Consider the following 23,050-nt stretch of genomic DNA (forward strand, 5'->3'; position numbering starts at 1 on the left):
CTGCAATGAAGTTACTGTGAAAAACAGGTGACCTGTTTTCCTGATTTTGGTTGATGGATCAATAGTGGAAAGGATGCTCAAATCTACTTTATAAAATGCCACGGGATGCTGTACATCCATCTGAAAGGAAAGATGGACCACAGTTTAATTTCTGATTAAAAAAAGAAAATGGGCGGGATTCTCAGACCCCCCCCCCCGACGGGTCGGAGAATCGCCGGGGGCTGGCGTGAATCCCGCCCCCTCTGTGTCCCGAAGTCTCCGCCACCAGAGATTCGGCGGGGGCGGGAATTGTGCCGCGCCAGTCGGCGGGCCTACCCCCGCCGATTCTCCGGCCCGCGATGGGCTGAAGTCCCGCTGCTGGCATGCCTGTCCCTCCAGCGTGGATTAAACCACCTTTTGAACGGTGGGACAAGGCGGCGCGGGCGGGCTCCGGGGTCCTGGGAGGGCGTGGGCGATCTGGCCCCGGGGGTTGCCCCCACGGTGGCCTGGCCCGCGATAGGGGCTCACCGATCCGCGGGCAGGCCTGTGCTGTGGGGGCACTCGTTTTCTTCCGCCTTCGCCATGGTCTTCACTATGGCGGAAGCGGAAGAGACCCCCTCCACTGCGCATGCGTGGAGATGACGTCAGCAGCCATTGACGCTCCTGCGCATGCGCGGACCCGCATCGCCTGCGAAGACCTTTCGGCCCTGGCTGCCGTGGCGCCAAAGGCCTTTCCTGTCAGCCGGTGTTGCGGAAACCACTTCGGCGCGGGGCTAGCCCCTCAAGGTGAGGGTTAGGCTCCTAAAGATGCGGGGACTTCCGCACCTTTGGGGTGGCCCGACGCCGGAGTGGTTCCCGCCACTCCATCATGCCGGGACCCCCTGCCCCGCCAGGTAGGGGAGAATCCCGCTCAATATCTTCATCAGAGAAACACTCTTAGGTACTGCACTGAAATTTGTGTTTGAATGACTGGCGCCTGTTTTGGGGGCTGATATTATAGTTACAGACAGGATTAAAGACTATATTCTCTCAATTGGGACTAGAACCCATACACTAAAAACAGAAAATCCTGGAAATACACGGTAAGTGTGGCGGCATCTGTGGAGGCAGAAACAAGCTCAGGTCAGTGAGCTTTTCATTAGAACTCTGATAGCCATCAACAGCAAAGCTTAAATCTTTTCTCGCCAAACTCCATTTCGACATACTCTAACTCCAAGCCATTATAGATTAACTCTAGATTATTGTAGTCAAACTCCAATCCATCATCGTCAAACACCAGACCTTCACAATCAAACTCCAATCCACCATAGTCAAACTCCAGTCCATTATAGTCAAACTCCAATCCATCATCGTCAAACACCAGACCTTCACAATCAAACTCCAATCCACCATTGTCAAACTCCAGTCCATCATAGTCAAACTCCAATCCATCATAGTCAAACTCCAATCAATCATAGTCAAACTTCAATCCATCATAGTCAAATTCCAATCCATCATAGTCAAACTCTAATCTATCATCGTCAAACTCCAATCTATCATAGTCAAACACCAATCCATCATAGTCAAACTCCAATCTATCATAGTCAAACTCCAATCTATCATAGTTAAACTCCAATCCATCATAGTCAAAGTCCAATCCATCATAGTCAAACTCCAATCTATCATAGTCAAACTCCAATCCATCATAGTCAAATTCCAATCATCATAGTCAAACTCCAATTCATCATAGTCAAACCCCAATCCATCATAGTCAAACTCCAATCATCATAGTCAAACTCCAATCATCATAGTCAAACTCCAGTCCATCATAGTCAAACTCCAATCATCATAGTCAAACTCCAATCCATCATAGTCAAACTCCAATCATCATAGTCAAACTCCAGTCCATCATAGTCAAACTCCAATCATCATAGTCAAACTCCAATCCATCATAGTCAAACTCCAATCATCATAGTCAAACTCCAGTCCATCATAGTCAAACTCCAATCATCATAGTCAACCTCCAATTCATCATAGTCAAACTCCAGTCCATCTTAGTTAAACTCTAGCTAATCATAATTAAACTCCAATCCATCATAGTCAGAATCCAGCCAAACCCCAGCCTTCATAGACAAAAGCCCATCCATTATAGCCAAACTCCAGTCCATCTTAGTCAAACCCCAGCCAATCATAGTCAAACTCCAATCCATTAAAGTCAATTCCCTATCCGTCATAGTCAAACTCCAGAACATCATAGTCAAACTCCAATCCATCATAGTCAAACTCCAGTCCATCATACACAAATTCCAGACCATCATAGTCAAACTCCAATCTGTCATAACATAAGAACTAGGAACAGGAGTAGGCCATCTGGCCCCTCGAGCCTGCTCCGCCATTCAATGAAATCATGGCTGATCTTTGTGGACTCAGCTCCACTCTCCGGCCCATACACCATATCCCCGAACCCCTTTATTCTTTAGAAAGGTATCTATCTTTTTCTTAAAAACGTTTAAAGAAGGAGCCTCAACTGCTTCACTGGGCAAGGAATTCCAGAGATTCACAACCCTTTGGGTGAAGAAGTTCCTCCTAAACTCGGTCCTAAATCTACTTCCCCTTATTTTGAGGGTATGCCCCCTCGTTCTGCTTTCCCCGACCAGTGGAAACAACCTGCCCGCATCTATCCTATCTATTCCCTTCATGATTTTATATGTTTCAATAAGATCCCCCCGCATCCTTCTAAACTCCAATGAGTACAGTCCCAGTCTACTCAACATCTCGTCATAATCTAATCCCCTCAACTCTGGAATCAACCTAGTGAATCTCCTCTGCACTCCCTCCAGTGCCAGTATGTCCTTTCTCAGGTAAGGAGACCAAAACTGAACACAATACTCCAGGTGTGGCCTCACCAACACCTTATACAATTGCAGCATAACCTCCCTAGTCTTGAACTCCATCCCTCTAGCAATGAAAGACAAAACTCGATTAGCCTTCTTAATCACCTGTTGCACCTGCACACCAACTTTTTGCGACTCGTGCACCAGCACACCCAGGTCTCTCTGCACACCAGCATGTTTTAACATCTTACCGTTTAAATAATAATCCATTCTGCTGTTATTCCTCCCAAAATGGATAGCCTCACACTTGGCAACATTGAATTCCATCTGCCAGACCCTAGCCCATTCACCTAACCTATCCAAATCCTTCTGCAGACTTCCGGTATCCTCTGCACTTTTTGCTTTACCACTCATCTTAGTGTCGTCTGCAAACTTTGCCAAATTGCACTTGGTCCCAACTCCAAATCATCTATGTAAATTGTGAACAACTGCAGGCCCAACACTGATCCTTGAGGGACACCACTAGTTACAGGTTTCCAACCAGAGAAACACCCATTTATCCCCACTCTCTGCTTTCTGTTAGTTAACCAATCCTCTACCAATGCTACCACTTTACCCTCAATGCCATGCATCTTTAGTTTATGCAGCAACCTTTTGTGTGGCACCATCATAGTCAAATCCCAATCCATCATAGTGAAATCCCTATCGATTCGTCAAACTCCAATCCATCACAGTCAAATCCCAATCCACCATAGTTCAAATCCAGACCAGCATGGTTGAACTCCAATTCATCATGCAAAATATACCATACACCATGGGCGGCATGGTAGCATACTGGTTAGCACCACTGATTCACAGCACCAGGAACCCGGGTTCAATTCTGGCCTTAGGTTACTGTGTGGAATTTGCACATTCACCCCGTGTCTGCGTGGGTTCCCTCTGGGTGCTCCAGTTTCCTCACACAGTCCATGCAGTTTAGGTGGATTTGCCATTCTAAATTGCCCCTTAGTGTTCAACGGTTAGGTGGTGTTACTGGGTTACGGGGAGAGGACGGGGGAGTGGGCCTAGTGTGCTGTAACCTTTCTCTGGTTCTAGAAACAGAAATTGCCTGAATTTCTCTTCAGTTGAGGCACTGCCTGTGGAGAATGGAAGCGGATTGATATTTGGTGTCAGTTACATTTCACCAGTGGTGGGTAAAGCTAGAAATGTAATTGGTTTGAACAAATTAAATGGGGAGGGTGGAAGAGGAGAGCAAAGAAGATGTGTGATAGGCTGTTGGTTAGGAGATACGAAATGAGGAAGGGTTTCACGGAGTGAGCCCAAAGGGAGCGTTAATTGGAGAAATAAGGAATGAGTCGACAAACCGCTGCAAATCTGAAATAAAAACCAAAGATTGTCGCAATACTCAGTAGTTGTGGCAGTATCTGTGAAGCGAGGGGATAAGTTACTGTTTCAGCTTCGTGATATTTTGTCAGAATGTTGATCTCCATTTCCTTCTCGAAAGAAACCAAAGACGTGCCTTGGTATGATGTGATTGGCAGAAACGTGAACAATTGCAGTCCACATGTAGAGTGGAAGGGACCAGTTTAGCTCAGTTGGCTGGAAAGCTGGCTCGTGATGCAGAGCGAGGCCAACAGCACGGGTTCAATTCCCGTACCAGCTGAGGTTATTCGTGCAGGCCCCGCCTTCTCAACCTTGACCCTCACCTGAGCTGTGTTGATCCTCAGGTTAAATCACTGCCAGTCAGCTCTCCCCAACAAAGGGGGAAAGCAGACAATGGTCATCTGGAATTATGGCAACTTTACTTTGAGGAGAGATTAATTGTAAAAAAAGTACAGTGAAGGTAAAGGGATCAGAACAAGCACAGAGTTTATGATCTAAAATTGGCACACGGTGTTGAATCCAGAAAACTGTCAAGTTCCCAGTCAACAGGTGAGGTGAGGTGCTAAATGGGCAATAATGAATCTTTTCAAAATGGCATCTTCTGTCTTCCTAGATGAATTTCATCCCTGTCAGTTTGGTTTTCTCTCCCTCTCTAATCATAGACCCAACTAGTCAGACATAGAGTCCTGGTCCAAGAATCCCTTAAGTGCAGAAGGAGGCCATTTGATCCATCGAGTCTGCCCGACCTTCTGAAAGAGCACTCTACCTAGGCCCTATACCTGTAACCTCACTTAATCATTGGACACTAAGGGGCAATTTAGCATGGTCAATCCACCTAACCTGCCCACTTTTGGACTGTTGGACGAAACTGGAGCACCTGGAGAAAACCCGCACGGACATGTGGAGAAAGTGCAAACTCCACACAGACTGTCACCCAAGGCCAGAATCAAATCCAGATCCCTGACACTGTGAAGCAGCAACTCTAACCACTGTGCCACCATGCCACCCTTACCATAGTCACAATCTGGTCATAGAATTTTACAGCCCAAAAGGAGGCTCTTCGGCCCATTGTGTCAGTGCCAGCCATCAAGCACAATCTATTCTAATCCCATTTCCCAGCACTTGGTCTGTAGCCTTGTACGCTGGCGTTTCAAGTCCTCATCTAAATGCTTCTTAACTGTTGTGAGGGTTTCCGCCTCTACCACCCTTTCAGGCAGTGAGTTCCAGATTCCTACCACCCTCTGTGTTTTTTCTTAAACTCTCTCTAAATCTCCAGCCCCTTACCTTAAATCTATTCCCACTGGTTATTGTCCCCTCTACTGAGGTAAAAAGTTTTTTCCTATTGACCTTATCTATGTTCTTCATAATTTTATCCATCTCAATCAGGTATCCCCTCAGCTTCCTCTGCTCGAAGGGAACCAACCCCAACCTAACCAGCCTCTCTTCATCGCTGACAGACACAAACACAGGCTGGGATTTTCTGGCCACGTTCGTTGCTGGGATATTTTGGTCCCACTGAAAGCCGATGAACGTTTGGCTGGCCCACTGTATGCCATGTGGGAGGGCCCACCACAGTGGCTGGAAGATCCCAGACACACACACAGACACACAGCTATTCACAGGCACACGCATACAGGCACACCAAGACAGGCACAGGTTCACACACAGCCATACACGTACACACACACACACACACAGATGCACATATGAACATACAAACCAGGAGCAGGAGTAGGCGGCTGGGCCCCTCGAGCCTGCATCACTATTCAAAATGATCATGGCTGATCTGATTGTAACTTCAAACCCACATTCCTGCCTCCCCCCGGTAACCTTTTACCCTCTTGTTAATTGAGAATCTATCTCGCTCTGACTTAAAACTACTCAAAGACTCTGCTTCCACTGCCTTTTGAGGAAGAGAGTTCCAAAGACTCACCACCCTTGGAGAGAAAATTGTTCTCCTCGTCTCTGTCTTTAAGGAGCGACTCCTTATTTTTAAACAGTGACCCCTAGTTCTGGATACACACACACACATGCACTGCTGTGAGCTCCCAGTTAAAGTCTGTGATAATGGGATCAATGTAACCCAATACCCAATTCTTCAGGGACATCCGATGGATGCTTTTAGGAATGGAATACTGCAAAGAATCTGAATGTGATACATCAGAGTGCGTGGCACTAAAGGAGGTAATTGTGTCGCTGACAGCATGCAGCCAAGCTGTGGAATAACGGAAAACATTTTCCATTCATAAATAATCTGTAGCTGTTCGCAGCATGTGTCTGTGTGCGTGTGATGTGTGTGTTTGTGTGTGTGTTCTTTGCATTTTGTGTCTGTGTGTGATTTGCGTGTGGTGTGTGTGTGTGTGTGTTGGGGGTTAGTGTGGGAGAGAGGTTAATGGGGATGGAGCTGAAAGGGTTTGTATTTTTCGCTGAAAACTATAATCAGACACTCATGTCGTTTTGATGTTAAGCTATTTCCACCAGTCAAGTTAGAAGAGAAATAAGCACCAGTGTAATTTGCGATTGAGTTTCCAAAGCGATGCAATGAGTTTTCTCTGTGGATTGCCATGGTTAATGGACACATGTCGTTATACCTTCTTCATATGACGTTTACGGTGAAATTGTTAAAACAAAAACTCATCATTCCACACAAAGAGTGTACGGCTGTGTTTATTGGAGGTACACTGCCAGAGGGGACCGGCTGTACAACTGGATGTTTCCAGATGTTGCTGGTCATTCTGGTGCCAGTGCACCTAATGCTATGGTGCTAGTGAGCTGGTCACCTCGCTCTACTGCCAGCGCGCTTGGGAACTATGGGGCAGATCTCTCAGCCTGGGGCCGGGCTGGAGAATCCCCGCGACCGGCGCGAATCGCACCACGCCGCCCCGACGCCGGGACGCGATTCTCCGCAGAGCGGAGAATCAGCGCCATTGGTGCCGGCATGGTTGGCGGGGCACCGGTCGGGGCTGCTCCACGCGCACCCCCCCCCACCGCCGATTCTCGGCCCGAGATGGGCCGAGTGGCCATCGTAAAAAACCCGAGTCCCGCCGGCGCCGTTCACACCTGCTCTCAGTCGGTGGGACCTCGGCGTGGAAGGGGGCGGCCTGTGTTGGGGGGAGAGGGGGGGGTCTGACCCGGGGGGGGCCTCCGATGTGGCCTGACCCCCGATTGTGGCCCACCGATCGACGGGTTGGCCTCTCTGGCTGGGGGCCTCCTTTCTTCCGGGCCAGCCCCTGTAGCCCTGCGCCATGTTGCGTCGGGGCTGGCGCAATGAAGGGAGCCACTGCGCATGCGCTCGTTGGCGCCGGTGCCACTGCACATGCGCGGACCCCGTGGCGCCCAGTTCACGCCAGGATCAGCAGCTGGAGAGGCGTGGATCGCTGAAGTGCCGTGCTGGCGCGTTGAAGGGAGCCACTGCGCATGCGCTCGTTGGCGCCGTTGCCACTGTGCATGCGCGGACCCCGTGGCGCCCAGTTCACGCCAGGATCAGCAGCTGGAGAGGCGTGGATCGCTGAAGTGCCGTGCTGGCCCCTTGTAGCGGCTAGAATTGCTGATCCTGAGGCCATGTTGACGCCGTCGAAAAACGCGACGACGACAGCCTCAGGATCAGAGAATCCCGCTCATGGTGTCAGTAGGTTGGTCGCTTTGGGGCCGGTGAACTGGTCACACTGATGCGAGTGGGATAGCTATTCTTGTGCCATTGCAGGAATGCCGCTAAGACCGCGAAACTGCCCTGTGGAGCGCTAAAGCTTCACCAATGGGTACAAACCAGACAGACACTGCGAATCTACACTGGCCCTGGAATTCGGTTCCGTAGCCCCCTCTCACTGGGGAGGGGGGGGGGGCAGCACGTTACTGCCCGAGTACCAGAGGGTAGCTGGAGAAAGACAGAACCTGCTTTTACACAGGCCTCTGTGCACCATCACAGGAAGGCCCAAAGTGCTTCAAAGCCAAATGAGGTACTTGTGATTTGGAAAACCCAGTTTATGCACAGCAAGATCCCACAGGCAGCCACGTGGCAATGACCAGGTAATTCCAGCACGGAGGGTGAATTCAGAATGTCCAAATTACCCCACAGCACGTCTTGTGGGAGGAGCACCCAGGGGAAACCCACGCAGACAGGGGAGAACGTGCAGACTCCGCACAGACAGTAACCCAAGCCAGGAATCGAACCTGGGACTCTGGCGCTGTGAAGCAACAGTGCGAACCACTGTGCATGGCAACTGGGGACTTTTCACAGTAACCTCATTGCAGTGTTAGTGTAAGCCTGCTTGTGACAATAAAGATTATTATTATTATAATCTGTGCTTTCAGTCTCTTTGATTTAGGGGCAGAAGTTGCCCAGTGCACCGGGAACAATGAACTCGTCTTTGAAATAGTGCCATGGGATCTTTTCCATTCGACTGAGAGGAGTTAAGTTTTAATCATTGGAAGTTGAGGGATCACCTCTGTTTCCTTGGTTCCTGGTTTGTCAATAAATCCACGCACAGAGACTCCATCTACACGCCGGCATCGCTCTATGAGACTATAAGAGACAGGGGCAGAAGTAGACCATTTGGCCCATCGTGTCACCATTCAATGAGGTTATGACTGATCTCATCCTCTTCACTCCTGCCGCGAACACAGTGTCGCTAACACAGTGCCGCTAAGCCAGTGTCAGGGTGGAACAGAAAGGCAGTGTGAGCTGAGCACCCTACTTAGGCCCAATCCCCCGTCCTATACCCGTAACCCTGCCAACAGTCTGTCCTGGTCCACTCACGTTGATGCAACAGTCAAGAAAGCCCAACAACGTCTTTATTTCCGACAGAAGCAAAAGAAATTTGGCATGTCTGCATCGACTCTCACAAACTTCTACAGATGTGCGATAGAGAGCATCCTATCCGGCTGCATCACAGCCTGGTATGGCAACTGCTCGGTCCAAGATCGCAAGAAACTGCAGACTGTGGTGAACTCAGCCCAACGCATCACACAAGCTTGCCACCCCCACATTGATTCTGTATACATCTCCCGCTGCCTCAGGAAGGCAGACACCATTATCAGAGACCCTTCCCACCCAGGCATTGCCTTCTTTCCAGGCCCTTCCATCAGGCAGAAGATACAGAAGTCTGAAGACTCGCACATCCAGACATAGGAACAGCTTCTTCCCCACAGCTACAAGACTCCTCAACGACTCTCCCTCAGACTGATCTGTTCCCTGTAAGAACACTATTCATGACGCCCTATGCTGCTCTTGCTCATGTATTTGATTTGTTTGGCCCCTTGGTAGGGGGCCCTACAGTTCCGTACTGTAACCAATCACTGTTTGCCGATGTACCATTTGTTAATGTTCTCTGTTGATTATTCTTTTGTCTACTATGTACGTACTGTGTATGTTTCCTCAGTAAGAAGTCTTACAACACCAGGTTAAAGTCCAACAGGTTTGTTTCAAACACTAGCTTTCGGAGCACTGCTCCTTCCTCAGGTGAATGAAGAGGTATGTTCAGCTTCATACCTCTTCATTCACCTGAGGAAGGAGCAGTGCTCCGTGTTTGAAACAAACCTGTTGGACTTTAACCTGGTGTTGTAAGACTTCTTACTGTTCTCTCCCCAGTCCAATGCCGGCATCTCCACATTATGTTTCCTCAGCCATAGAAAAATACTTTTCACTGTACTCTGGTACATGTGACAATAAATCAAATCAAATCATTGATCATGGCCAATTAACCTAACCTGCACATCTTTGGACTGTGGGAGGAAACCGGAGCACCCGGAGGAAACCCACACAAACACTGGGAAAATGTGCAAACTCCACACAGACAGTCACCCAAGGCCGGAATCGAACCTGGGACCCTGGTGCTGTGAGGAAGCAGTGCTAACCACTGTGCCACCATGCCATCCCTTTCCAGCCAATTAGGGATTTCTTCCTGAGTCCTACAGACACTACAAACACTCTTTGGAAAGAGAGCGAGAGTGGGAAAGCGAGAGAGGTAAAATGTGAAAAATGGAGGGATAGTGAGAAAAAGAGAGACTGAATGAGAGAGAGAGAGAGAGAGAATGTGAAAAATGGAGGGATAGTGAGAAAAAGAGAGACTGAATGAGAGAGAGAGAGAATGTGAAAAATGGAGGGATAGTGATAAAAAGAGAGACTGAATGAGAGACAGAGAAAGAGAGAGAGGTGAATGCGAAAGATTGAGCATTGTGAGAGAAAAAGAGAGAGAGAGACAGACAGAGGGTTTGAGAGAAAGCGAGACATCACAATTTAATGGTGGTTCAAGGATTACACTAGACTCTCACGGGACTCTAGTGCCTCCAGCAAGCTGCCCAACAAACTTGTTAGGTTTCAACTAGCCTACTGGAGGAGTCCCTCACTCACAGACACTCGGGGGAGCTGGCATCAGGAAGTAGGGGCCCACAGACCTCTCTCCCCCCCCCTCTTCCCGGCCCCCACATCTTCGACGATGCCCCTACCATCCCCACCCTGTCTTACTTAGCCTGTCTCCAGCTGCTCCATCGATAACTTTCCTTCAGTCATAAGGTCTGAAGTGGGGATGTTCAGGGATGAGCGGCCTAAAACTGTGCTGGTGCGCTGCTTGGAAATGCACAGCAGGTACAGGCTGGTCTAAGAAACGAAAGGACAAGAAACAATGAGAGAGAAGGTCTGCTTCTCACTGCCTGAAAAAGTGGAGGAAGCATATTGAGCAGTAACACTCAATACTGAATAGGGAAGAGAATTGTTTGGTTTTGGGGTTTGAGGGAGCTAATTTAATTGTCCTTCCAAAGAGCTGGCATGGGCTTATTGGGCTGAAGTAATGCCTTCTGGACTATACGATTCCAGTAATGCCCTTTACCTGGTAACGCGCAGCCCCCAGATCTCATTGCCAGTTCCCGTGCATGTACAGCACATATTGGGTTAAATTTTAATCAACTCCGCATAGGTCCTGGTGTAAACTCCTGCAGAATCCAACATTTCAGATCAATAATTCAAACGGTTGGCTCATGATTAGGGCAGCACGGTAGCACAAGTGGATAGCACTGTGGCTTCACAGGGCAGGGTCCCAGGTTCGATTCCCCACTGGGTCGCTGTCTGTGTGGAGTGTGCACGTTCTCCCCCCCGTCTGCGTGAGTTTCCTCCGGGAGCTCCGGTTTCCCCCCACAGTCCAAAGACGTGCAGGTTAGGTGGATTGGCCATGATAAATTGCCCTTAGTGACCAAAAAGGTTGGGAAGGGTTGCTGGGTTACGGGGACAGGGTGGAGGTGAGGGCTTAAGTGGGTCGGTGCAGACTCGATGGGCCGAATGGCCTCCTTCTGCACTGTATGTTCTATGTTATATGCTCTATGAGCAAGCGCAGAGCCACTGGCTCCAACGGCTTCCATCTGCTTTCAGTGGTCCTGGGTTGCATGGAAGTCATTGGACAATCACCAGCTTCCTATCGAATGAAAAGTAGTGACACAATCAGGTCTCGACTACGGGGTAAAGTGTGCCTCCCTTAGAGGCCCCTCTATGGAATCCCTCTGAACAGCCCATGGAGTAAATAATGATCTCTACCACCTGCTTACTACATTAAGAGGTGTGGAACACTCGGCATGAAAACGATTATTTTTTTCAACTGAGAAAAATTAAAAGGGCAGGTGCAAGGTGATTCATTAAATTTGCCACAACATCTGGAAACAAAAAGGATTGAGAGTAGGCTATTATCCTTTTATTAATTTGTTCACAGAATGTGGGCTTCGTTGGCTAGGCCAGTATTTATTGCCCATCCCTAATTGCCCCTGAGAAGATAGTACTGAGCTGTCTTTTTGAACGCTGCAACCCATGGGTTGTAGGTACGTCCACAGTGCTATTGGGAGAAGGCAAAGTGGCACATCGCTGGACTAGCAATGCAGAGATTAATCCAGAGAGCCGGGGTAATGCTCTGGGGATCCGGGTTCAAATCCCACCCCGGCAGATGGTGAAATTAGAATTCAATAAAAATTTAAAAATTCTGGTTCATTAATCCGTCATGGAAGGAAATCTATCATCCTTACCTGGTCTGGCCTGCATGTGACTCCAGACCCACAGCAATGTGGTTGACTCTTAAAAACCCTCAGGGATGGGCAATAAATGCTGGCCCAACCAGCGACCCCCACATTCCATGAACAAATAAATAAAGAAAATAAAGGGAGTTCCAGGATTTGGACCCAGCGACAGCGAAGAAACGGTGATATATTTCCAAGTCAGGGTGGTGGGTGGCTTGGAGGGGATGTTGAAGGTGGTAGTGCTCCCATGGGCGCAATTCTCTGCTCCCGCGCCATTTCAGAGAATCGCCTGGGTCGGCAAGTTTTCCCGCGACGCCGGTCCGACGCCCTCCCGCGATTCACGGAAGCGGCACTGATCGGCACAATCGCGTTTTGCGCGGCGCGGTCCAGTGAATCGCCCGAGACAGCCAAAATGGCGATTCACCAGTACCCCCGCGATTCTCAGTGGTGGATGGGCCAAGCGGCCTGCCCAAAACGGCGGGTTACCCCCGGCGCCGTCCACACCTGGTCGCTGCCGGCGGGAACAGCACGGGAACGCTGGGGGGACGGCCTGCAGGGGGGGAAGGGAGGGGGGATCCTGCACCGGTGGGGGGGCCTCAAATGGGGTCTGGCCCACGATCGGTGCCCACCGATCGTCGGGCCGGCCTCTCTGAAGGAGGACCTCCTTTCTTCCGCAGCCCCGCAAGATCTGTCGGACATCTTCTTGTGGGGCGGTCTCGGGGAGGACGGCAACCTCGCATGCGCGGGTGCCGCCAGTTATGCGGTGCCAGCCACGTCATGTATGCGGTGCCGCCTTTACGCGGCGCCAAGGCCTGGCACGCGTAAATGACACGGCGCCGCTCCTAGCCCATTTTCGGGCCCTGAACCGCTCGGGATAGGGGCCGTTTCACACTGTCGTGAACCTCGACGGCGTTCACAACGACGCAAACACTCTGTCTCCATTTCAGAGAATTGCGCCCCATGTGTCTGCTGTATTTCCTTTGTCCTTCTAAGCATAGACATGCTGGAATTTGGAAAGTGGTGTCCAAGGAGCCTTGGTGAGTTGCTGCAATGCATCTGTAGATGGCACGCACGACTGCCACTGTTTATCAGTGGTCGCGACAATTAATGTTTAAAGTAGTTGTTGGGATGTCAATCAAGCGGGCTGCTTTGTCGTGGATGGTGTCAATGTTCTTGAGGGTTGTTGGAGCTGCATTCATCCAGGCAAGTGGACAGTGTGCCTTCTAGAGGGCAGACAGACTTTGCAGAGCAAGGGGATGAATTACCCTGCACAGAACTCTCTGCCTCTGCTCTTGTAGTCACAGATTCAGGTTTAGATTTATTGTCACGTGTACTGAGGTACAGTGAAAAGTATTGTTCTAGGTACAATCCAGGCAGGTCGTTCCATACATGAATAATATAGGACATATGATAAATACACAACATAAATACATAGACAAAGACATCAGGTGAAGCGTACAGAGTGTAGTGCTACTCCAGAGCATTTATATGGCTGGGTGTAATTGAGTTTCTGGTTAATGGTAAGTCCCAGGATGTTTACAATGGTTGATGGTGATGGTAATGTCATTGATGGTCATGGGGAGATGGGGTACATTTGTTGGAGGTGGTCGTTGCCTGGCATTTCAGTCGCACGAATGTGACTTCTCAGCCCAAGCTTAAACGTTCTCCAGGTCGTGCTGCATTTGGACAGGGACTACTTCAGGCTTTGAGGAGTTGTGACTGGTGCTGAATGTTGTGCAGTCATCAGCGAACGTCCCCATTTCTGTATTTATGATGGAAGGTACATAGAGAAGAAGAAAAAAGGAATGGCAGAAATTGAAAAGCAACTGAGAGATACGTTTTCGGCTTGAGAGAGTGAGGGAAACGGGAAGAGATAAAAAAAAACCCAGAAAGACGTGGAAAGAGCAGTGAGGAAAAGGAGAAAGAGTGGGGCGGGAAAGTTATAGATTTGGGGATAAGAGGGGGAGGGAGTGAAAAGGAGAGAGAAAAGTAGAATGATGGAAAGAAGTGAAAGAAATGAGAAAGGAGAAAGAGGGGAGGAAAAAGAGCGTGAAGTGGAGGGGAAAGAGAGAGGTGGGGGGGGGGAAGAGTAAAAGAAAGATGAGGAACAAGAGGACTGAAACAAATGGTCTTAACTTATGCCTGACTGACAGGAAATGGTCGTCTCACACTGCTTGTGATTAAATGTGCGCTTAAACCACACACAAGCCCTTAGCCTGTAGGGTTGAATAAAAACAATTCTGAGAAATGTAAAGTGAGCAAAAGGGCACAGATGCTTTGCATTAGTTTAAGTGCCATATAAAATAATGGGCTTAAGGAGGTGGTTTTCTTTTCACAAGGATTTTGTTGGGTAAGAGATACAATATGGTAAATTGGACTGTTCCCCTTGCTGTGGATGTTATGGGCCTATTAAACTCCACACGACAATGAGAGTGATTACTGGGCCCTGATTCTAAGGCCTTTGATTGCTTCATCTTTGCTCGTATATGTGGAATGATAGGATGACTTTTTTTTATTCTCAATCCAAGAATTAAATTGCCTGTGTCATCAGCATACCTACCTGCACTGGAGAAGGTTCACGAGGATGACCCCCAGTGGGAAGGATTATCTTATGAGCAAAGGTTAAGCAGGTTGGCCTCTACTCATTGGAATTTAGAATAATGAGAGGTGATCTCATTGAAACAGGATTCTTAAGAGGCTTGACAGGGTAAACTGAGAGGATGTTTCCCCTCGTGGGAGAGTCTAAGATCAGAGGACATCATTTCAGAATAAAGGGATGCCAGTTTAAGACTGAGTTGAGGAGGAATTTCTTCCCTCACTGGGTTGTGAGTCTTTGAAACTTCTTACCACAGAGAGCTGTGGGGGCAGAGTCCTAGTTTATGTTTAAGGTTGAGATAGATTCTTGATCAGTAAGGGAATCAAGGGTTACGGGGAAAGGGCAGGCAAATGGACGTAGGAAATGTCGGATCAGCCACGATCCTATTGAATGGCGAAGTAGGCTTAAGGGGCCGATCGACCTGCTCCTATTTCTTATGGTCTGATGATCTGAGATTCACAGCCTAGTGTTATTGAAAGAGCTCAGTTGACATATCTCAAATGTGAAGAGGATATTCTGATATTTTGAAATTAGAGTCCACTTTTTGTGTATCCTGAGTTTGAATGATGCAGTGATGGTTATTGAGGTTTGCATGATCAGCATTAACTTAAATATCAGGCTGATAACCTGATTTAACGGTGCCTCACTCCCTGACTCAACCAATATGTCGTCTAATTTTGTTTTAGAGTGTGCCGTCTCTTTAATTTTTTTCGGGCAGCTCAGAGGGAACATTGGGAGCCAACACCGGACTCCCTCCCATCCCACCTTCAGCCTCCCTCCCATCCCACCTTCAGCCTCCCTCCCATCCCACATAATAAGAACTAGGAGCAGGAGTAGGCCATCTGGCCCCTCGAGCCTGCTCCGCCATTCAATGAGATCATGGCTGATCTTTTGTGGACTCAGCTCCACTTTCCGGCCCGCACTCCATAACCCTTAAACCCTTTATTCTTCACCTCAACTCTGCCTCATTCGCTGCCTGAATCTCTGCTTCACTCGCGGTTCCACCCCTGCCTCACTCGCGGTTCCAAAGGACAAAGAAAGGTACAGCACAGGAACGCCCTTCGGCCCTCCAAGCCTTTGCCGGCCATGCTGCTCGACTAAACTAAAATCTTCTACACTTCCTGGGTCCATCTCCACTATTCCCATCGTATTCATGTATTTGTCAAGATGCCCCTTAAATGTCACTATCGTCCCTACTTCCACCACCTCCTCTGGCAGCGAGTTCCAGGCACCCACTACCCTCCGTGTAAAGAAAAATTGCCTCGTACATCTCCTCTCCCCGCCTCACTCGCGGCTTCACCCCCCCCTCCCGCCTCACTCGCGGCTTCACCCCCCCCCCCCGCCTCACTCGCGGTTTCACCCCCCGCCTCACTCGCGGTTTCACCCCCCGCCTCACTCGCGGTTTCACACCCGCCTCACTCGCGGTTCCACCCCCGCCTCACTCGCGGTTCCACCCCCCGCCTCACTCGCGGTTTCACCCCCCCGCCTCACTCGCGGTTTCACCCCCCCGCCTCACTCGCGGTTTCACCCCCCGCCTCACTCGCGGTTTCACCCCCCGCCTCACTCGCGGTTTCACCCCCTGCCTCACTCGCGGTTTCACCCCCCGCCTCACTCGCGGTTCCACCCCCCGCCTCACTCGCGGTTCCACCCCCCGCCTCACTCGCGGTTCCACCCCCCGCCTCACTCGCGGTTTCACCCCCCGCCTCACTCACGGTTTCACCCCCCCCGCCTCACTCGCGGTTTCACCCCCCCCGCCTCACTCGCGGTTTCACCCCCCCCGCCTCACTCGCGGTTTCACCCCCCCCGCCTCACTCGCGGTTTCACCCCCCCCGCCTCACTCACAGTTTCACCCCCCCGCCTCACTCGCAGTTTCACCCCCCGCCTCACTCGCGGTTTCACCCCTGCCTCATTCACTCCCACAGTGGCACAGTGATTAGCACTGCTGCCTCACAGTTCCAGGGTCCCGGGTTCAATTCTGGCCTTGGGTAACTGTCTGTGTGGAGTTTGCACTTTCTCACCGTGTCTGCGTGGGTTTCCTCCGGGTGCTCCGGTTTCCTCCCACAGTCCAAAGATGTGCAGGTTAGGTGGATTGGACATGCTAAATTGCCCCTTAGTGTTCAAAAGGTTAGGTGGGGATAGGGTGGGGCGTGAGCTTAAGTGAGGTGCTCTTTCCAAGGACCAGTGCAGACCCGATGGGCCAAATGGCCTCCTTCTGCGCTGTAAATTCTATGATTCTCTGTCCTCTCCAGTGCCTCACTGCTTGACGAAGCCCCTCACACCTGTCTCACTCTTTGCGTTACTTGTTGTGTAAGGTTGTGTGTAAAATGTAGGCTCAAGCTCCCCATGCAGCACCGAGGAAGTGCTACACTGTCAAGACGACTTGTTAATTTAAGGGCCTATCAGGTGGATGCAAAAGATCCCTTGGCACGATTTCAAATGAAATCGAGGATTTGTGGTCACTCACCACCTAAAATAAATAAGCTGGTCAGTGTTGTTTGTGGAAGCATGCTGTGCGTAAATTGCTGCAATGATACCTACCTGACACTACTGACTAGACTATAAAGCATACTTCACTGATTTGGGGCATTGTGGATATACTGATGCACGTTTTTGCTAGCTTTGTTTCCTAATAGTTTAGCTTTTTGACCAAGAACCCAGAAAGTCGTAATAGTTTGTGATTTTATTCTGAACAGTGATTTGTGCTGTTAGACAGAAGAATAATTTGCAATATTTTGTACACCCTCAATCCATCTGGGAAATATCCCAGTCGGGAACCTGGCTCCCGGCAACAAGTAATGAATGCAGCTGTTGGGGACAGCAAAAGAGTTGAACAGATGCATTCAATTTGATTCCAGATACCCAAGATTTAAGTTACAATGAGGGGCTTAAAGAAGTAGGGATTGTTTGCTCTGTAACCCAGAAGATTTTTTGAGCTGACCTAATTTGAGATTGCGATGGGAATTGGCAAATTTGTCCAGGAAAATTTACTGCGGCAGAAGACCAGGCCAACATGTTGGGCAGGAGGAATTCAGCAGACACTAGGGAAGTCCATAGGCCCCCCACAGTGAGGGGTGGTTGTCTATGTATATGCCAGCAGAGAGAACCTTGCCCGAGGGCAGTTGGATGTATTCCTGGAGGTTCTGTCGTTCTGTGAGGTGAAACCGCCTTTCCTTTCCCAAACCCAATATTTTTAAATTTAATGTACAAAAGCATTCAAAGAAGGCACAATTCTTTTTAGTGATCAAATGATTTTTCTCCCTCATTGCTGTTCAGGGTATGAATCAGTGATTCCTGGAGTGTTCAGGACAGGTTTAATAAACCTACCTTTCCCACTTTCTGCACTCTTCTATTCATTTCAACAGATCATAGAGGAGAAGGAGGCCATTCGCCCCATCAGCCCTATAACAGCTACTAGGTAGAGCTATCCAATTAACCTCATTCCATTGCTCTTCATGCATGGCCCTGTACATTTTTACTCTTCAAACTATGTATTCAATTTACTGTTGACCAGATACTCATAGAATCATAGAATTTACAGTGCAGAAGGAGGCCATTCAGCCCACCGAGTCTGCACCGGCTCTTGGAAAGAGCACCCTACCCAAGCACACACCACCCTATCCCCATAACCCAGTAACCCCACTCAACCAATACCTGCACTGAACTGGACCAGCATAAATACTGTGATTACAAAAGAGCAGGTCAGAGGTTCGGAGTCTTGCGATGAGTAACTCACCTCCTGTCTCTCCAAAGCTTGCCCACCATCTACAAGGCACATGTCAGGAGTGTGATGGAATACTGCTCACTTGCCTGAATGAGTGCAGCTCCAATAATACTCAAGAAGCTCGACACCATCCAGGACAAAGCAGCCCACTTGATTGATACCCCGGTCACCCAAAATGGCAGAAGTATGCACGATCTACAAGATGCATAGCAGCAATTCAGGGCGGCACCGCTGCACAGTGGTTAGCACTGCTGCCTCACAGCTCCAGGATCCCGGGCTCAATTCTGGTCTTGGGTAACTGTCTTCAGAAAAGAATGGGATAAGTCCCTTGAAGGAAAGCTTTGCGGGGCTGTGGTGAATGGGAATAATGGAACAATTCTTTCAATGAGGCAGGACAGAGACGATGAGTTGAATAGCCTCTAAAATGACTCTTCCAGAAAAGGTTGTGGAAGCAAAGTCTTTGGGTGGGATTTAGATCTGATTTATTGTCACGTGTACCGAGGTATAGTGAAAAGTATTGTTCTGCGTACAGTCCAGACAGATCATTCCACACATGAAAAAAAAAGGACCTACATAAATACACAATGTAAATACATAATCAGGTATGGAGTGCAGTACTACACAGTAGAGAAGATGTGTGAAGAGATCAGATCAGTCATAAGAAGACCATTCGGGAGTCTGGAACAGAGGGGAAGCTGTTTTGAATCTGTTAGTGCGTGTTCTCAGACTTTTGTGTCTCCTGCCCGATAGAAGAAGTTGGAAGAGTGAGTAACCTGGGTGGGAGGGGTCTTTGATTATGCTGCCCCCTTTCCCAAGGCAGCTGGAGGTGTAGACAGAGCCAATGGATGGGAGGCGGGTTTGCGTGATGGACTGGGCTGTGTTCACGACTCTCTGTAGTTTCTTGGGAAGCAAAGGGGTGATATGTTATCGAGGGGGTAGGCGGGATGCAGATTTGAGGTCATTATCAGATCAACCACGATTTTATTAAATTAGACTTGAGGATTGCTCCTTGTTCACATGTTCGTAACTGTGAAGAAGTGAGCGGAGATTTCAGAGAGTCGAGAGGAAGTTGCACACATAGGGAGGGAGAGCTGAGTCCTCAACTGATTTGAAGATGGGAGTGAGAAATTTAAATTCGGAATTGGGATCACTAGTTTTGTTGTTTTTAAAAAAGACAGGTCAAATGGCGCTGAAGTACCGATCAGCCATAACCTAATTGAATAGCAGAGCAGGTGTAATACACCGAATGGCCTACTCCTGTCTCTCTGCCATGGCTGAATAGATAGACATCGGACTGCTGAAAAAACTAACTTCCTCTTCAAGACTACATCTTTTACATCAAATACAGCCTCTGTTCAAACTTCTAACAGCTCAACATTATCTCAGTAGACAAGAATCTAAATTAGATGATTGAGACCCTGGAGTGGGATTTGAATCCACTATCTTCAGATTCAGAGTGTAACCCACTGAGTTACAGCACGAGGCCAGCTAATTGATGGCACCGGTGAAGCTATGGCTTGTACCTAGCTTGTACTGACTGCACACAGATGGGAATGACAAAAGAAGCCCTCGGGTAGATCCTACCTCCTGACAATGAGATAGAACAAGGCTTGACGACAGTGCAAACAGCAGCCATTATGTCGGCGTTAAGTTTCTGAGGCAAACCAACAGTGCAGATCAAAGTCCCCGCGTCCGCACTTCAAAGTTGATCCAGCGAGACACAAGAAAGATGTTTGTTTGTGGAGAACGCAGTGTGGCAAACTGCTGAAGTTGACAGAAGAGGTGGGTGAGATGCACCTTGACTGACCGCTGACTTCAGTGTGGCTTCGCTCCCCTTCCATGTGGAACTCTGGAGAGGCCATTTCAAAGCATTCAATTGCTTTTCTTCTCCCTGCTTTGGTGAAGTGCCTGCCTTGAAACAAATGCAAAAGTCAGTCAGCAATAGATGAAAATACCTCAGTTTCTTTCAGGAGCCTGTATTCTCCAGCTCCTAAAACACAGGAGCAGAAAGTAGTGAGAAAACACAATTCTGATTTCTTTTTTTGTATCCCCGATTGATGAATACTGGAGCGAGGGGACTGGGGGCCCTGGGAGAATTTATGCTCAGACTGACATTGCCCTCACAATGTCTGAGACGGAGTTTGATAAATGTTGTCAATGCACAAAAGCCCAAGGCCTAGTTTGCACAAGTACCATTTACCCATCATCCCAATGCTCACTAGCTGACTTTGCCTCCTGATCCCGGGACTCATCCTTGTTTTTCAAATCTTCCCACAGCCTCATCCCTTCCCTATCTCTCCCACCTTTCGCAATCTCTGCGCTTCTCCATTGCTGACCTCTCAAGCATCCCTGATTTTGATCACTCTGGCATTGATGGCCGGGCCTTCAGCTAATAGGCCCAAAACTCTGGAATTCCGTCCCTAAACCTCACCACGTCCAGAATTTTTAATCCATTTAGTCAGGGCTGTGTCCGGGAGATCCTGTTGAAGATTTGCCAGCTGAAACCTTTCTTTCTGTGACTAAGCTACTGCTCTAATATCTTTTGTAGCTTGGTGTCGGATTTAAAAAAAATTTTAAATATAAATTTAGAGTACCCAATTCATTTTTTCCAATTAAGGGGCAATTTAGCGTATTCAATCCACCTACCCTGCACATATTTGGGTTCGGGGGCGAAACCCACGCAAATACTGGGTGGTGTCGGATTTTGACTGATCCTGTGAAATGACCTGGGACATTTTACAGTGCCAGCAGGCGGCATAGACGCACGTTGGCGATGTTGGTGCAGGGATGCTGTATTGTGGTGCTCTGCCAGTCCTCTTGTATTGTCCTGACCCCAGAACACGGTCCCAGCCAGGTTCCCCCTCGCCACTCGCTTTCTTACACTTTCACCCATCCTGGCTTCATTGATGCCTCAGAATTTCAGTTTGCTTGCTGAAGACGTCCAGAATTTTTAATCCATTTAGTCAGGGCTGTGTCTGGGAGATCCTGTTGAAGATTTGCCAGCTGAAATCAGTAAATCCAAAAGGGGCCCCCTTTAAACATATTATTGAGTAGAATTATATGGAATATACAGCACGAGACATTCTGCCCAATAATTCTTGCTGAACTCAAGCCTCCCCTTTATGTAACTCTCTACTACTCTCTCCCTCATCTGCTTCTTTTGCTTTCCTTGAAATTTTATTCACCTTAACCACTCCCTCTGGTAGTGAGTTCCAACACTCTCTATGTAAAGAAGTCTCTCTTGAATTCCCTATTGCCTTTCTTGTTGAGGGTGGCACAGTCTAAAGACGTGCACGTTAGGTGGATTGACCATGCTAAATTGTCCCTTAGTGTACAAAAGGTTGGGTGGGGTTACGGGGATGGGGAGTGAGCCTGGGGAGGCTGCTCTTTCAGAGGGTCGGTGCAGGTTAGATGGGCTGAATGCCCTCCTTCTGCAATGTAGTGACTCTATGATACATTTCATAGAATTTACAGTGCAGAAGGAGGTCATTCGGCCCATCGAGCCTGCACCAGCTCTTGGAAAGAGCACCCCACCCAAGGTCGACACCACCCTATCCCCATAACCTAGTAACCCCACCCAACACTAAGGGCAATTTTGGACACTAAGGGCAATTTATCATGGCCAATCCACCTAACCTGCACATCTTTGGACTGTGGGAGGAAACCGGAGCACCCGGAGGAAACCCACGCACACACGGGGAGGACATGCAGACTCCGCACAGACAGTGACCCAAGCCGGAATCGAACCTGGGACCCTGGAGCTGTGAAGCAATTGTGCTAACCACAAGGCTACCGTGCTGCCCGTAGCATCTAGTTTTGCATTTTTCCACAAATGGAAGTACTCACTCTGTGCCTACACTCTCAAAAAACATACATAATTTTAAAGACTTTGATTTGTTATCTCAAGAATCAGTCAGTCATTCGGCCTTTGGCCAACTCAATATGTTTACTGAACAACAATGTTGTGCACCTGCCTAAAACATAGTTACACAGAATGTTTCCTATTCAAAAACAGAAATCAGACAGTCAGCCGGCTGATCCGGAGGGAAGAGGCAAGGTTCTGGTGGGAGTCCTTCAACAAAACTGGGAGGTCAAACATTCATTTACACACTCACTCACACTCACACATGTTCTCACAATCTCTCTCTTGCACACCCACACACACTCACATACAACGTGCATTTATTTGGCACCTTTTAATTCGACCTCACAGCCTAAATGTGTGTCAGTAGTTAGACTTTTCTACCTTTCAGCTCAAAACGTTTTTGTGGCGTAAATTGCTGCAAGTGTGAGTTGCTAACCACTTCAAGGGGGCATCTTATTGACTGACTGAATCAACAGGATATCTCCTTAGCCAAAGAGATAAAAGGATTGAGGGAAAAACACAGAGGAACAATGGAACAGTGAATTAGTGAATTAAAGTCGTGTCAGGTAAAGAATGAGAAATTGAGAAATAAATAAAGAAATGTATTATTCTACCACTCAACAATCACTTTACCGATCTTAAAAGAAGTTTGCTTCACTGCTTATGAGCTGATAGTGCTCTCATAGTCCAAGAATAAATGT

At 48.6% G+C, this 23,050-nt stretch overlaps 1 protein-coding gene across 5 annotated transcripts in view; it reads left to right on the forward strand.

The window, feature by feature from the left end:
• LOC140409304 (transcription factor COE3-like) overlaps positions 1-23,050 on the forward strand; it is a 782,491-nt gene that overhangs the window by 282,530 nt on the left and 476,911 nt on the right. The gene's annotated exons all lie outside the window — the stretch shown is intronic.

Source organism: Scyliorhinus torazame, chromosome 3 (assembly GCF_047496885.1).
Source record: "Scyliorhinus torazame isolate Kashiwa2021f chromosome 3, sScyTor2.1, whole genome shotgun sequence".
NCBI classification, from domain to species: Eukaryota; Metazoa; Chordata; class Chondrichthyes; order Carcharhiniformes; family Scyliorhinidae; genus Scyliorhinus; species Scyliorhinus torazame.